The 15,107-nt window shown below is 42.8% G+C and overlaps 1 long non-coding RNA gene across 1 annotated transcript; it reads left to right on the top strand.

Moving 5' to 3' along the window:
• Positions 1 to 472: 472 nt before the first annotated feature.
• Positions 473 to 14,830, top strand: LOC121452422. Its single transcript, XR_005974850.1, has 4 exons — positions 473 to 651; positions 1,726 to 1,849; positions 11,652 to 11,767; positions 11,891 to 14,830. It is a non-coding gene; the product is annotated as an uncharacterized LOC121452422 (long non-coding RNA).
• The last annotated feature ends 277 nt before the right edge of the window (positions 14,831 to 15,107 follow it).

Below are 15,107 nucleotides of genomic sequence, written 5' to 3'. Positions count from 1 at the left end.
AATCCGTCGTCAACTGCTCAAACCTGCTTAGAGAAACAAGAACGCAGTTGGAGACAGTCCCAGAGCCAAAGGATCCCACACAGCTCAGCGCAGCTCACACACCTTTAAGTGCTGTTCCACCACTGTCCCTAAATTCAATTTCCATGGGGACACCCATCTAGCCTCCAGTGAGTGACCGTTTCTTGGGACGCGAGGCTCCTCTCAACGCTCAAGCCCGTGACTCTCCTGCGTTGCTAGCTTTCTGGGTCTAAGTCAGTGGCGCGTGGCTAGACCCTTCTGTCCCAGCCTCCACTTCAGGTATAAGCTCCCAGACTAGTTCTCAGCAGCCCCCTCTGGTGCTCGAGCCGTTCAGGAAAGTTGCTGGGAGCGGTGGAGGGGCGTCATCGCCTCCTAGCAACGCTCCTAGCAACCGGATAACATCTGCTCCCTTTGGTCCAATGCGCGCCTAGAAAAGCCGCGCGCCCGCCTTGCGTTCTGAGCCCGAGCTAGAAGCGCTTCAGAGAAGGAGGGACCGACCTGCAGGAGCCGGCCGCCCCGCCGAGCTGCAGTCGCTGCCGCCGCTGCCACCACTGTCGCTGTCAGAGCCCGTCCGAAGAGTGACACCTTCGCGAAAAACAGGAGCTGCGAAACAGTTGCACACGCAGTCTTCGGGTGAGTGGACCCATCGTAATGTATGCCAGGACCCCTCCAGCCTAGGCGTCTGACCCCGAGGCCCAGAGAAGACGCGTTCCCTAGCATAGGTGGCTAGGGACTTGGCCTCGGATCCCACCCCGCCCCCAGCCATTGAAAAGTGACCAGCCACTGGTCCCGGATAACTTGATTTGATTTTTAAATCCCAGGATTGGATAATAAGACTCCCCCTCGGCTCACTACTGTTCGGTTAGTGCTCAGAAGTTTTCCACCCCCTTTGATTTTGCTTTGCTTGGCTGCCTGAGGCTGGAGAGCTGGAGGCAGCGAGCGCCCAAAGGCAGCCTGTGCTTATGGACAAAACGACACGGAGTAGGCTCAGTCAACACGTTTGGAGAGCAGGCTTCTGTTTTAGGTCCTCATCTGGAAAGGGTCCATCTGGCCAGGAGCAGCCGTTCACGGGTCCTCAGCCTCCTGAGCAGTAACCATAGTAACTCACCTCTCTAGATGAGATCGTCCTTATTGGATGCCCGTCTTCCCTTGGAAAGCCCGTCTCTCTAAATATAGAAGATGATGAGATCCATGAGCACACAGCCATGCAGACTAGGTGTGGTTAAACGGAACCCTTTGCTGAAAACTATCTTTCAGACGTGTAGCAGCGTCTGGCTACTTCGAACCTTGCCAGAAACAGTCACTAAACCAGAGAAAGACCAGTTACTGTGGTTCGAGTTAATTGCTTTGTGATGTTTGGAGCGAGCAACAGCCTGAAATCGGACAAGAGCTGGCTGTGATTTTTAAATATCAATCTTCCCCAAATAATCACCAGTAAACAACTGGTGTGATAAGTTATTGGGTACTTTCCAAATCTCTTAGGGGGGAGGTGACCCTACTCCTTCTCAAACTTAAGTGATTGTGTGTTTGAAGGCTTATCATTCTATCTAACCCAGATTCCAGATCAACCCCCACCTCAAACATCTCAGTCCCCCTCCCCCAGTCCCCAGCCCCCTCACGCCATCTCCTGCCCTGATAACTAATTCATGTCTCTGCATCCCTGATTCGGTAGAGGTGACTTATGCCAGTATGTCTCCTTGTTTCAAGATCTCCGGTCACCGTTCATGAGCCCGAGGCTGTGAGACATGCCCCATGTGCCAAGGGGGGTGCTCACCAAATCTTCTGAGGCTGTTCTAGACATACACTGTTCGGACTGAGTCAGCATTACCAGGTAATCACCGGCTGAAGAGAAGTTACTGTTTAAATATGTATCCAGAGAAATAAATGCTAATGTAGCATCGTGGCAACTCACAGGATCAATAGAAAGGGGCTGTTTATACAGGCCGTGGCTGGGCTGAAGTCAATAAAGGTTTTCTGTAAAGAGGACATTTGTGGGCTGTCAGATGTTCCTCTCTTAGACCCCTGTGATTTGGGCGGGCCAAGGGAGGGAACTTGGATCCCCGAAAATGTCTGAGCACACTGGCAGTGTGGGTCTGGGGTGAAAGAATTCTTCAAGTTGCCATAGGAGATTGTGGGCTCCTTTGGAATGCCAGTTTACATGAAGACTTACGATAGAGACCAAGAGAATTGCCTGCTTTCTTCTCAATTATGAGACTGCATTTGATATCTAAGCGAATGTTCAGCTTCTTAGCATTGTGGATCGTGGTGTACTAAGCTATCTCTGTGCAGTACCCTGCCAGAGGTGACTAGCCCAGCAAATGGTAAACTCAGAAAGATGAACCTCCATAGAGATGGGTGATTGGCAAGAATCTATTCAGATTCCCATTCACAAATTCTTTCTGATTTTATGTGGCTTTAGGAATGTCATGAGACTTTGAAATCATTCATTTATATGGTCGTTTATGGAAATCGCTGTAGTTTAATAATATTAGGATAAGGTTACCATATATGAACCACCCCCAAACTTCAGAGTTCATTACCTCTTAGTACCACCCAGGCTTCTCTCTTCTTTGATGATAATTGCCATTGTTTATTGTGAGGAACAAATCCATGGAGACAGATGAGATTCACTGCAGTCTTCCAGGGGCTGTGTAAGCGTTTGGTGTGTGGTCCCATTCTCAGGAGTGTGTGAACAAAGCAGCCACAATGATTGGTTCATGTATATGCATTAGTCTTGTAATTTATACTTGTATTATACATATGTATCATTTCTTATGCGATATACAGAGAAGTTTAAAACCTCTGTGTCCTCTGATGTCTAGCAATGACACTCTTGTCCATTGAGACCAGTGTCACAATCGCAAAGTCAAAGTGCTATTCAAGTTTTTGTCTTAATTTCTATCATGAAAGTGTAATATGCAGAATATGTACTGTGTAGATTTCGGTGAACATGTCTGCTGATGTCATAGCAATTAGTCCTAAATGAATAAAAAAATAAATGGTGTCATGAGAGCAGACACTTAATCCTAGAAACATTGGTGGCTTCCCCAGTTACAGTGAATCCACCCAAGAATACATTGGTGTTGAAGGCGCTAGGTACCTTTCTCGGTGTAGCTGCCATCCACACGCCCACACTTTGGGTTATAAGGAGTGTGTGTGTGTGTGTGTGTGTGTGTGTGTGTGTTTGAGATATGAAGCTTAGATTGGACCAAGCTGAGATCAAACAGCCTAGGGCTGGAACCGAGAGCTAATTGCAGCCTCCCGTTTCCAGCTGCTCACTCGGTCAGGAAGTTTTTAGGTGCACACCAACATTCATGTTCTGATGTATGTCTCCTGTAAGGCTTCGAAGATGCCTTGAAACACAGTGGAGTCTTTAAAATCTCCATCAAGTCTTCCATGTCTGGGCTCTCTGCTCACGACTCAGCTTCAACAGGAAAGACTTTCAGGTCCCAAGCATGCTTGGCAGTCAATACATAGCCAGTATAGATTGTCTTCCAGAGCAGTGTGTGCTTCTGAAACCTACATGACAACATAAATATGAAACTATATATATATATATATATATATATATATATATGAAAAATAGCATTCTCAGAAATGGAGGCAGGTGTGAACTGACCAAACTTTCAGCATGAAACAAAGGAAGAAAAACCTGCCTTTATATTGAACCTAGGGGACTGAAGAAGCCAATCTTGTCAACTCTCTTTATTTATATTGAATTTACAGTAAAAAATATATTTTTAACTTACATTAACAATAAGTTGTTTATTCAAATAATTCTAGTACATTATTTCCCTCATTTAGTCTAATACAATTATTTTAAATTTTTACGCCAGTCACTTTTATATTCTTGACTAGAGAAGAAAGAGAAAGTCTTCCTAATGGAGAGATAGGAGACTTCTAAATACTAGTGAGTGGATGGAGAAGAGGCGCAGATTTGAAACTGGCCGCTCTGCAGGGCTGTATCAGAGGTCTGTGAGACCGCAGGTACCTATCCAAAGGGGTAGGTCAGGATCTGAAAAGGTTGGGGATGCTTCCCAAGAGAAGTGGGAATCAGGAGTCCAAAGGCCTAGTTCTCTCTCTGCTACTTGTCATGTCTAGGTAATACAGTCAGTGGCTTCAGAAGATGCTTGTCTGAGCTTGAGCACAATGTATTTTAAGGATGCCCCATGCCTGTAGAAGGAGGGCACCCCACTGCCGAATATAATTTTCTTGCTAGAGAATCTCTAGATGGGAACTCAAAACTGACACCACGGGAGTGGAAGGCAGAACATCTCAACACCAGAGCAAGGGCTCGTAGAGAAGCAAGTGGTGATTCTGAGTTTTACACAGTTCTTCTTGGACAACTGAGGCAAACCTGGCCTTGGGAGGATTTTGTTGACACACTTAAATAAGATGTGGTAATGGATGATATACAAACAAAAGAGCCTGTGGGTGAGACTGGTTGAAAATGAAATGAAATTTATGCCCTGGCAATGCTGAAGCATGCATGGGAAGCCCATATATGGCGGTTCTGTTGAATTTGTCCATTTTGGGTTTCATGGTCAAAGTGGATGAGGATAACTGACCAGGTCTCTTCCTCAAGAGGGCACCAGATCTCATTACAGATGTTGTGAGCCACCATGTGGTTGCTGAGAATTGAACTCAGGACTTTTGGAATAGTAGTCAGTTTTCTTAACTGGTAAGCTATCTCTCCAGCCCCATGATACTGGTTAGGACTATCTAAAAGGCCTCTATTGTGCATAGGTCAGGGATCTAGACTCCTCCCTGAGCACAGGCCCTCGGTACCCACGAGAGTTAGACTCTCTCTCTAGACATTATTAGTGAGATAATTTTTGGAAACCATATCAAGAAATGTAGATGTGTGGCCAATTTTCTGTCAGTCTCACATTCTTAGGTGAAGGATGCAGGGAATGGGGGGCACCATTCCCCAGAAGGTGATACATCACAAGATGTACTCTCAAAGCTCATGACTTTTGGCCTCTGTCATTGCCATTGACCAACTTATTGGAGTAGTGGGCTGAGGTGCAGCCTAACTTCCTTATTGCCTGGCTGGTCACCTCTTATTTAATGGCATTTTCTCCGGTTCAGTAATCAGCAAAACAAGATAGGTTTGTGGGACTGCTAATGCTCCGTTCAGTAGTCTCCTTCTGTGCTTGGAACTATGCCAGGGGACCAGGACTCTCAGGCCAGAAAGTGCTGCTGCTATCTTGAGACATCACTGGCTATCAGTCTCTCTGGAAGTTCCTAAGGAAGCCTTCCAGAATCTGCAACTTGTTGGTAATCTGAAACCACCAATAAAATCAATATTGTGCTTGGAATGGATGACAAATCTGAAGAAACAGATTGTTCCATTGATTCAGAGCTAAACATTGACACCGAACTCTGCTACCATAGAGCATCATATCATGCAGAAAGCATCAAATCATCTAGAAAGGTGCTGGGTGCTTGCAGGGGTATTGACAGAGTGAAGATAGCTGATGGAGTACTGCTAGATATCAACAAAGCTATCTGTCCACGGACAGCAAGCCAATTTAGACTTGGACTTTGTTCCCATCTGCCTTCATGAACACACTCATGAATGTTTTATGTAACCCGTGCTTCACACCAGTGAGGGCACAAATGTCCTACATATAACATGATGCTTCTGAGTAGGCTACATATTCATGTTTTGAAAAGGGGTCATGGCAATCGTGATACCTCACAGTGATTGAGCCGAAACTGAGTGTGTGTGACAGACATAGAAGACCCCAGCTGAATGACAAACACGTCGGTGAGTTGGAAGTTGTTGCCCCCCCACCCACCCATGAAAAAGACCTCAGGCTCTTTCAGGTTACACCCGGAAGACAGGAAACAAATGACAGATGTGAAATTTGTCATGGTGGAATGCTGTAAACCACGCAGCAAGACCACAAACTATAGCTAACAGGGTCAGATGAGATAATTCTCTTTGTTGTTTGTTGTTGTTGTTGTTTCTGTTTGGTGTTTCTCTGGTTACATTGAGGATTGAACCCAAATCCTGTGCATGCGCGGTGACTGCCCTACCACCAAGTTACAAACCAGGCCTAGATTAGATAATCCCAAACAAAAGGATTTTTGGCCTTTAGAATGAAAACCATCATCTCTGATAGTTTTCCTCTCAGCTGAGCCTGGTTTAGACAAACAGAACACTTATACTTTCAAAGGCCATGGCCGGGCTAACATCACAAAAGGAGACCTGATAAGGCGGTGCTTTGTCTGTGATAGGCGTGGGCTGTGGGTCCAGCGAAGCTCATTGCTCTTTCTTCGGTTTCTCCTTTGACTTAAAGAAAAAAAAAATAAATTACTTAGTTGGGTGTTCTTTTACTGTTGTCTGCCCTTTCAAAGTGTTTATAAATTAATTTGCTGATGATGTTGCCTTAATGTACTGTCCCTGGGCCTCCTACCAAATGAAATCACTTGAATGCTAACAGGATCCCAGTTGCCTGGAGGCGAATGCAGAGCAATAAGGAAGCAATCGTTTGTAATCAGATTTGAAGCATTTATTTAAAGACATATATATGAATTGCCCTGCCAGAACTCTAATGACCGGTGGGGGCCAGTCTGGTCTGTGACTTTTGCTGTGTTACTTGCTTGAGCTCTTACGTTCTTACACATATATGCATGGAGCCTGGCACAGACATTTTGTGTGACCCAGAGGGTACAGTATTAGAAGTAATTTTTATGTTCAAACCAGCATTAGCTGTTTCACTTCAGAAATAAATTCCAGCTCAGCTCAATCCAGTTTTATAATTTGTAAACTCTGAATGCCGACTCTAAAGGCATCTAGTCACGTTGCTCTTGTTTATTCTTTGCGTTTTTAGGTGAATTACAAGCTTTTTGGTTGCAGGGACATAAGTGCATTTATTCCTGTCTACTCAGTCACAGCAAGTGAACATCTTTGGGCATTCAGATCAGCACTTATGAGTCATCCAGGAGATTAGCTAAACGTTTGGTAGATAGTTCACATTTCCTTAGCCCCAAATGCACGACAAATAGTAACACACCAGAAATGTTCTCAGAGAGGTTGTGGGATTTGTATAATGTCTTTCATATTGACTCTCTGAGCTAGCTTCTTGGAAGCTTTCAACCAATAGCTATCCCCTCTGAGTTCTTGGCGGTGGCAATGAGCTTTAGGTCTGAGCTAGTGGGGTGGGGGTGGCCTGGCTTTCCTGTGACTGGTCTCGGTCTATTGGCACTTATTATTATGACTTGATGTGGGGTTACCATATATTAGGTGTGATGTTACTTTGCATAACTGCAGGAGCCAGTGTATTTCTAACCCTGCAAATGATATTTGTAACGAGTTTAGGTAATTTGTTTAAAGTCCCGCAACCGAGAAGCTCTAGAGCTGTAGATCAACCTATGCCTTCCCCCACTTCCAGACCAACTCTTAGCCACACAACTGGCTGTCAACTAGAGTCTCTTCTGGGAGGTGGTTTCTTCATCTGAGCTCTGATGAGGCTGACCAGCATGATCAATAGCATAGCTGCCAGCTCCGAAGCTTTGGAGTTTTAATCCAGCAAGTAAACAGATGTAGCAACTTACGTTTGCTACATACTTTAGCCTCAAAGTGGCTAAAACCATCTTGCAAAAAGTGATGTGGAAAACATTGCAAAGAGCCAGGCAGCTAGCGTGGAGGGGCTTGCCAAGCCAACAGCAGCTGTGAAAGCTGCTCAGAGGTTCAGCAGCCAGCAGTGGGAGTGTTTCCCCAAGAACAATAAACCGAGTGACTAAGAGCCCTGCCTAGGAGGAGCTGCCTCGGGTCTAGACCTCGGAATGTTTACTCTGGATTTCCAAGTGCTGGTGCATTCTGTAGTTTAGGCTAATTTCTAGAATACGGCCATCCAGAATCCTTAGAATGAACATACACACACACACACACACACACACACAGAGAGAGAGAGAGAGAGAGAGAGAGAGAGAGAGAGAGAGAGAGAATGAATTCATTATATTGTATATAGAGCAATATATATTATGAGTATGAATTCATTATATATATGTGTATGCATATATACACACACATACAATTTTTTTAGGTTGAAATAGCCTCCTTGAAGGATCTTTTGGGAGAGGGAAGCAGAACAGTAAGTTTAACACGTCCTTCTCCAAGCTAAAATTTGTCCTCCACTGTGTTACCAAGGGCCTTTTAACTTGCTGCAAATGCTCCATACTTAAGGTGATGAAGCCAGTGTTTATTGAGGGACACTATATAGATGGAAACAAGGTTGCTTATAGCAAAGTTGAGCTTCTTATCTCCAAGTCTTTCCTCACTCTCCCCTTCACCAGAGTAATTCGCTAGCTCTCACCAAGAGAAATCGTAACCTACCTAAGCACCAATGCTGGTAACAGGCATTAAAGCCTCTTAAGGTGAACCCAGGGAGTCCTGTTCAATATGGAATTCATTCTTTCCTGTGTAATTAAAATGTGAGCTGGCTGTGTTCATGATGAAAAGAAAAAAAGGACCCAAGCTAATAAAGGGAAGCAATAGCCACAATCAAACCCTTCGCTTGGCTCCCAGTTGATTGGCTGAAATCAACTTTCTTTACCTACTAGTTCAGTTGCCCTGTGCTGTGACACTTAGGTTCTCAAAATGTGGCCCAGGCAAGCCAGCGTGGATCTCACTGGGAAAAGGGGTAAAAGTGCACATTTTCTCATCCAGACCCAATGAAAAGGCAGAGCAGCAGGGCTCAGCATGCAGTTTATGAAAATCCTGCAGGGGATTTTCATGTGTGCTAACATTTGAGAACCGCTATTACATCAACCAGTTAGACGGCTAATAAAGCTGGGCCGTGATGGTGGCACATGCCTTTAATCCCAGCACTCAGGAGGCAGAGGCAGAGGCAGGCGGATCTCTGTGTGTTCGAGGCCAGCCTGGTCTACAAGAGCTAGTTCCAGGACAGGCTCCAAAGCTACAGAGGAACCCTGTCTCGAAAAACAAAACAAAACAGAAAACCCCAAAACAACAACATCAAAGTAGGACTAGGGACTGGGAACAGGAATGGCTCAGCATGTAAAGTACTTGCTGTGTACACATGAAGACCTGAGTTTGGATCCCAAGCCCTCATGTAAAAGCCAGGCTGTGGCAAGGCCCTGTAATCTGAATACTGAGATGGTGAGGGCAAGAGGGTCCCTAGGGCTTCAGCCAGTTTGTGAATCCAGGCTGAGTGAGACAGCCCTTCTCAAGTACGTAAAGTGATGTGCAGATCAACTGTGGAAGAAAATCCTTGTGGACCTCTGACCTCCGTTTGCATGTGTACCTACCTTTATGTAGAGGTATACAAACAGGAACACATACACATACATATACCACACACACAGGCACATACATGTGTACATGTGTGTGCTCATACATGATAACAGGCATCATCACATGGGACAAACTAAAATTTTATTCTCTAGTTATTAGCTTTCAAAGCGATCCTAATGGTTCCATTCTCTTAAAAACAAAGCAGACAAACCCTTAGAAACCTGGGTTTGGTGATGGTTTCGTTTCTTTTATTTGATTAGTATTGTTCTTTCCCCCATCCCTTTCAAACCAGTGAAGAATCTACATAAGCTGTGTTTTGTTTATTAAGTTCAGGAACTGTGTGTTTCGCTTCAGCTACCGAGTCCTCGTCGCACCTAGCGTCTCTTTTAGGTCCCATACACAAGCGCTTTGAATCCTGGATTCCATAGTGAGACAAACAGGCACTAACTTATGGCTTTCTTGGCTCTGTAACCCACAGCGTCAGGGGGGAGAAGTTAGGATGCTTGAGCTGAGGCCTGTAACTTTCCCTGCTGGCTCAGGAGAACCCTCCAGCTGCAGAAGGGCTGTATGAAGGATATGTGCGCACGCCTCTGAGACAAAGGAGTCACTACAGAAAGGAGGTTATTGAAGAGCGTATTTTTAATACTTAACCTCGTTAAAGCTCTACATTTTAGAGGAAAAGCATCAAATGCCCTGGTATAAATGTATTTAACCCACATGTCTTTACATACTCATTATTTTGTGAATCGAGTGATTCTAACACAAATATTTGAGGGTCTGAGTAAAGGGTAAATAAATTGTTAAACTGTAAGTGTGTTTAGGACCCTGGAGATTGAATGAGTACCAAACAGGGCTCGGTTTGTTTTCTACACTCACTCGGCTTTGAATTGAAAGCCCCTGTTTTGCTACCTTTCTGTGGTCACAGCGCCATCTAGAGTACATCCTGGGAACCCTTCTGGAAATCTTGGAGAACTGTTTTTCCTTAAAGTCAGAATCCTCAGCTGCAGTAGCATTTTCGAGGAGGAAACAAAGGTTCCTACTTTCTCATATTACACTAAAGCCAATTATACTAGCCTTTCTCTTCTGTTTCCTAATGATTAACCTCAGTTATGCCAAATGTCAGGATGATGGCTAAATCATAATCATATAAAATGGTTTTGCCGGAAGATATAGGCTTATGTTAATTAATTTTTTTGTTACTCATTTTTGAAATTGCATATTAATTACAGCACTTCTCACTTCCCTTTCCTCCCTTCAAGCCTCCCAAATACAAATACTGTTCCTGCTCTCCCTCAAATTCGTGGGCCTCTCTTTTCAACAGTTGTTACAGCATATATACATACGTGTGTGTGTGTGTGTGTGTGTGTGTGTGTGTGTGTGCATTCCTATATATAACCTGTTTGGTCCATATGATGTTACTCATATGTATGTTTTCAGAGCTGACCATTCCATTTGGCACTGAACAAAACCTTGGTATTCTCTTCCCTAGGGAGAGCCACCTCCCCTACTTTCCTCAATTGCCTGTAGTTCTTTGTTTAGAGTTGAGGTCTCTTGGACATTTCCCTGTCCAGTTTGACATGTCTGTCCTTGTTTAGCTCTCATTTGGGTGGTCATGCTGGTGAGACTTTATGCTCATAGCTTCTGATGTTTCTAGAAGACACAATCTCAGAGCAAACTCTAACTCTTACTATTCTTTCCCACTCTCTTCTTCAATGTTCCCCGAACTTTGGGTGAGAGAGCATTTTGTAGATGTGTCCTTGAGACTGGTCTCCACAACTCTGCGTTGTGATCGGTTGTGGTTTTCTGTGTGGTCTCGGCCTGTTACAAAAAGAAGTTTCCTTGATGTGGGGTGAAGACTACATTATCTGTGGGTGTAAGGACAACTGTTTGGATTGATTTTAAGGATGATACCATTATTTTTAAAGGCATAATTGGGTCAAGAACTCTTTTATGTCACTTTGATTACTCTAGAAGTGTTAGCTTCCCCAGAATATTGGGAAGATTAGCAAAAAGAATGAGGGAAGAATTATTTAACCCTTTCCACTATATTTTGTGTATCAATGTCAAACTTGGGTATATTTTTTGCCCAAAAAGCATGAAATTAAACTTGAATTTGATTTCTGTGGCTGGACGAAGAGATGAACACAGAACTCTAAATGCAACCATCTATTTTGGATTGGAAAATGATGGCATTTTTCTGCCAATAGGCATTTCAAGCATAAGACAGTTGCCAACAGCAGTGCTGTTTGGTGAGAAGGTAGCCATCTCTGGGGGCACCAGAATTTCTGCTTACAAATGGCCGCCACCTGATGAAGCTCTTTGTCGCAACGCTGCCTGACCTTTCCCCAACTGTGTTTTGTTTTAGCTTATCCGAGAGAAGTACCGTCATATTCATTAACAACGTCGAAAGTAGCCTACTTTAAGAGGAAATATGCAGAAGAAGAAGATTTACATCAAGGTTACCATGGGTGTTTTCCAAAAGTAAGGCTTTACTTTTCTCCTAGTGCCCCCCCCCTCTTTCCTGCCCCCCAAATGTCATTGAAAGCATGAAGCGCCAGCTTCTGTTTTTCTATGCAGAAAGTAATGGCTCTGTTTGCTCCCTAGCACCTGATATTACCCGAAGACAGGACCTGTATCCTCAAACTTTCCCTGGAGAAGCTCAGGTTTCTTGAAGACCCAGAAACCTACTTACGAAGGTCTGTGTTAATTAACAATTTGCTGAGGAAGATACACCTAGAGACGGAGAAAGAGAGCTATGAATACTTTAAGGAATCTCCCCCCTATAAGACTGCTTATTCGGATACAAGAAAACGGCTGAAGTTTATGGTACAGGAGTGCTGTTCCCAGTCTCTCTACTATGAAGAGCTGCATTCCTACCACATTGTGCCTTATACTTCGGAGAATGCCATCTACGGGATGGGCTACACTGGTGACCACTTGGAGCAAAATTCCCAGTTGCTTATTTATAAAATGAATTAAAGTAACTGTTAAGTTCATTGATATTTTGTTTCTAAATGCCTGAACTGTTTATAGTGAAGATGTTAATATAAGACACTAATTATCAGTGCACTTGATCTCAGTGATGAGATGCATGCCGAACTGAGGGGAGAGAACCATGGGTATTTCTTACCCACAATCCTTAGTGCCATCACATTGAATGGAAAATAGACCTACTTTATCATAAATCTGTGAGTCGATGCATTAGAAGAAAAAGGGTTTTAAATTGTTTTTGAGATAGGAAGGGATTGATCTCTGGTCAACCTGTGAGGTTAAAATTAAGTCACTCCCCCATCTAAATTCTACCTACTCTTATTAAACATTAGCCAAAATAAAATCATTATTAAATTGATAATGTTGTGATCCTGAGGACTAGGGGTGGAATGAATCTAATTTTATTTATACAGTGAGGGTTCCATCCTTTCAGAAATTCTATGGCTTGTCAAACACTGTGCCAAATGGTCATTTGTCATTAGTATCCTTTAACCATGAATGGCAGTTCAAGATGGGGTCAGTATATACTGAAGCTTACTTGTTCAATGTAACAACTCCACCTTCTTCTTCTTCTTCTTCTTCTTCTTCTTCTTCTTCTTCTTCTTCTTCTTCTTCTTCTTCTTCCTTCTCCTCCTCCTCCTCCTCCTTCTCCTTCTCCTTTTTCCTCTTCCTCCTCCTCCTCCTCCTCTTTCTCTTCCTCTTCCTCTTCTCCTCCTCCTCTTCCTCCTCCTCCTCCTTCTTGATTCCTCTTATTTGATCTGAACAGACTTTCTCTTTAAGAATGAAATGTAATAAATTAGCATTGCATATTGGATCATCTTTAAGTTCTACGGGTTGATTAACATTTGTGCTGGGCCTTTTAGAGTTGAAATTTTATTTATGATCTTATTTTTTTTTTAAAGGCTGTGAAGCTCAGGAAAGTGTAGGCAGGCAAAATACATTTTTAATAGGATGATAATTTTTTTAAAAACCTGCCCTGGAAAGTTGATGAGAATAATAGAATTTAGACATGTTGTTATTTCTTCATCCTGCTAAGAGCTCACAGAAGGTGCCGGGATGAAGCATTGCACTGATTTTTGTACAGCAGTCGATCACTTACCACTTAACAAAACATCTGAGAATGCTTTTGTTGGGGATGTTTAGGTGAATTCCTGTGTTTTAAAGTTCTAAGGGTGAAGAGGTAACAAGTTGGATAGATTTATGACATTGTTGGAAGTGATTCCTCGTGTTCTTGAGGTTTGAGTGAGACGTCTGACCCCTGGGTCCGAAGTTTTTGTCCTATGGAGTATTTCATTTAAAGAACTGTTGTTGACAAAAATAGATTGGGAAAACTAGGTGCCAAAGGTGTATTAAGAAAATACCAAAGACTGAATGATGAGAGTTAGGGAGACTATGATAGTGAAGCCAGCAAAGACAAGGTTCTGAACCGAGGACAGCATGGGTAGTGTGGAAATATTGTTAAGAGCTTCACAGTGACTGGTTTGCTGGTGTGCCCTCTGAGTGCTTTGTTCAGAATGATGGCAAACAGGAATACAATGCTAAATTAAGATGTCAAGCTTTTGTGACTCAAATATGGCAACTGTCAACACAACATCATCCCTAGCTGAAGTGCCGTCTTGTAACAAGGCTGGCTGCATCTTACTTTGCTTTTATTTTTGATACCACATTTGGGCCCTGTGATGAATCACAAAGGTGATTTTGTACAAAGACTATGGGCTCTCTAACTAGATTGCATTGCGTAAGACTACAAAGATCCAAGTAGATCCAAGTGTCAGGTTTATATTAATTGCTCAATCGGCATTATGAAAAGTGATTTAGAATAAGGTAGTATTTATAGTAAGAGATAAAGGCATCCAAACAAGTTAGTATGACTGGTGAGATGCCTTTGCAGCCCATATAGAAATTTCAAATTTAGTTGAAGAGCAAGATTTGGCACAAAAGTTTAATAGTTTTATTTCATTGTTTATAAAAGGACACATTGCTCAGAAAACTTCTTTCAAAAATATAGATTTATTTAAAAATGAGGCTAGTCCCAAAACTCCAAGTTTGATAGGATAATTATGTCATCATAAGTCTAAAAATAGAATCAGTTATCTGATGCTTTTTAAATTTTTTTTGAAAAAACACCTGGTACGACTTACCACAGCGCCCTTAAGAAGAGGCCAACAATGCTAACAAGTATGACATTTTATAAAGCACACGTTTAACTTGGTTAAGTATAGAAATACACGTTTGAGAATAGAAGAGAAAGGAAGAGGAAAAAAATAATGGAGAAAATGTAAATTTGTAATATTTCCTGTATGTCAGAAACCTTAAACAAAGTCAGAACTCCGGGACAAAGAACCAGTAACACATGTAAAAATCCGTTTTATTTCAAGACATCATTACCTGAGCGCTTTGATCTGCACATTCATTCGTATATAAACTGTCTTAGAAGCCAGTGGTATTTGTGATTCTACTTTTATTTAAATATGCATTAATTTAAAAACAGATTATTTGAAAATACTTTTCAGTGCAAATGATTTCCCCCAATAAACTGCTCATAGACAAGGACTTGATAAGTGTTATCTTGATTTGTCTTTTAAACTTGTATTTAAATTCTGCAGACTTGCCCAAGCTAGCCAGTGGATGGCTATGATCTTACCAGGGTCAGCTGGGGTAGAGGGAGATCCTACCCATGTCTGCTATGCTCATGACTTCTGCCTGTTCCACTGTGGATGATGCCAGCACAAGTTACAGCTCTTTTGACTCTAGGTATCCTTCCTCCGGTGACAGAAACCATCCTTAGGATAGGAAAGCTGAGATGAGAAATCTGAATCTATGTGTTGTA

This window comes from Microtus oregoni, unplaced genomic scaffold, assembly GCF_018167655.1.
Source record: "Microtus oregoni isolate MIOR12 unplaced genomic scaffold, Mior012 000009F_ref0000495, whole genome shotgun sequence".
Taxonomy (NCBI): domain Eukaryota; kingdom Metazoa; phylum Chordata; class Mammalia; order Rodentia; family Cricetidae; genus Microtus; species Microtus oregoni.
This window is presented reverse-complemented; position numbering and strand designations above follow the sequence as displayed.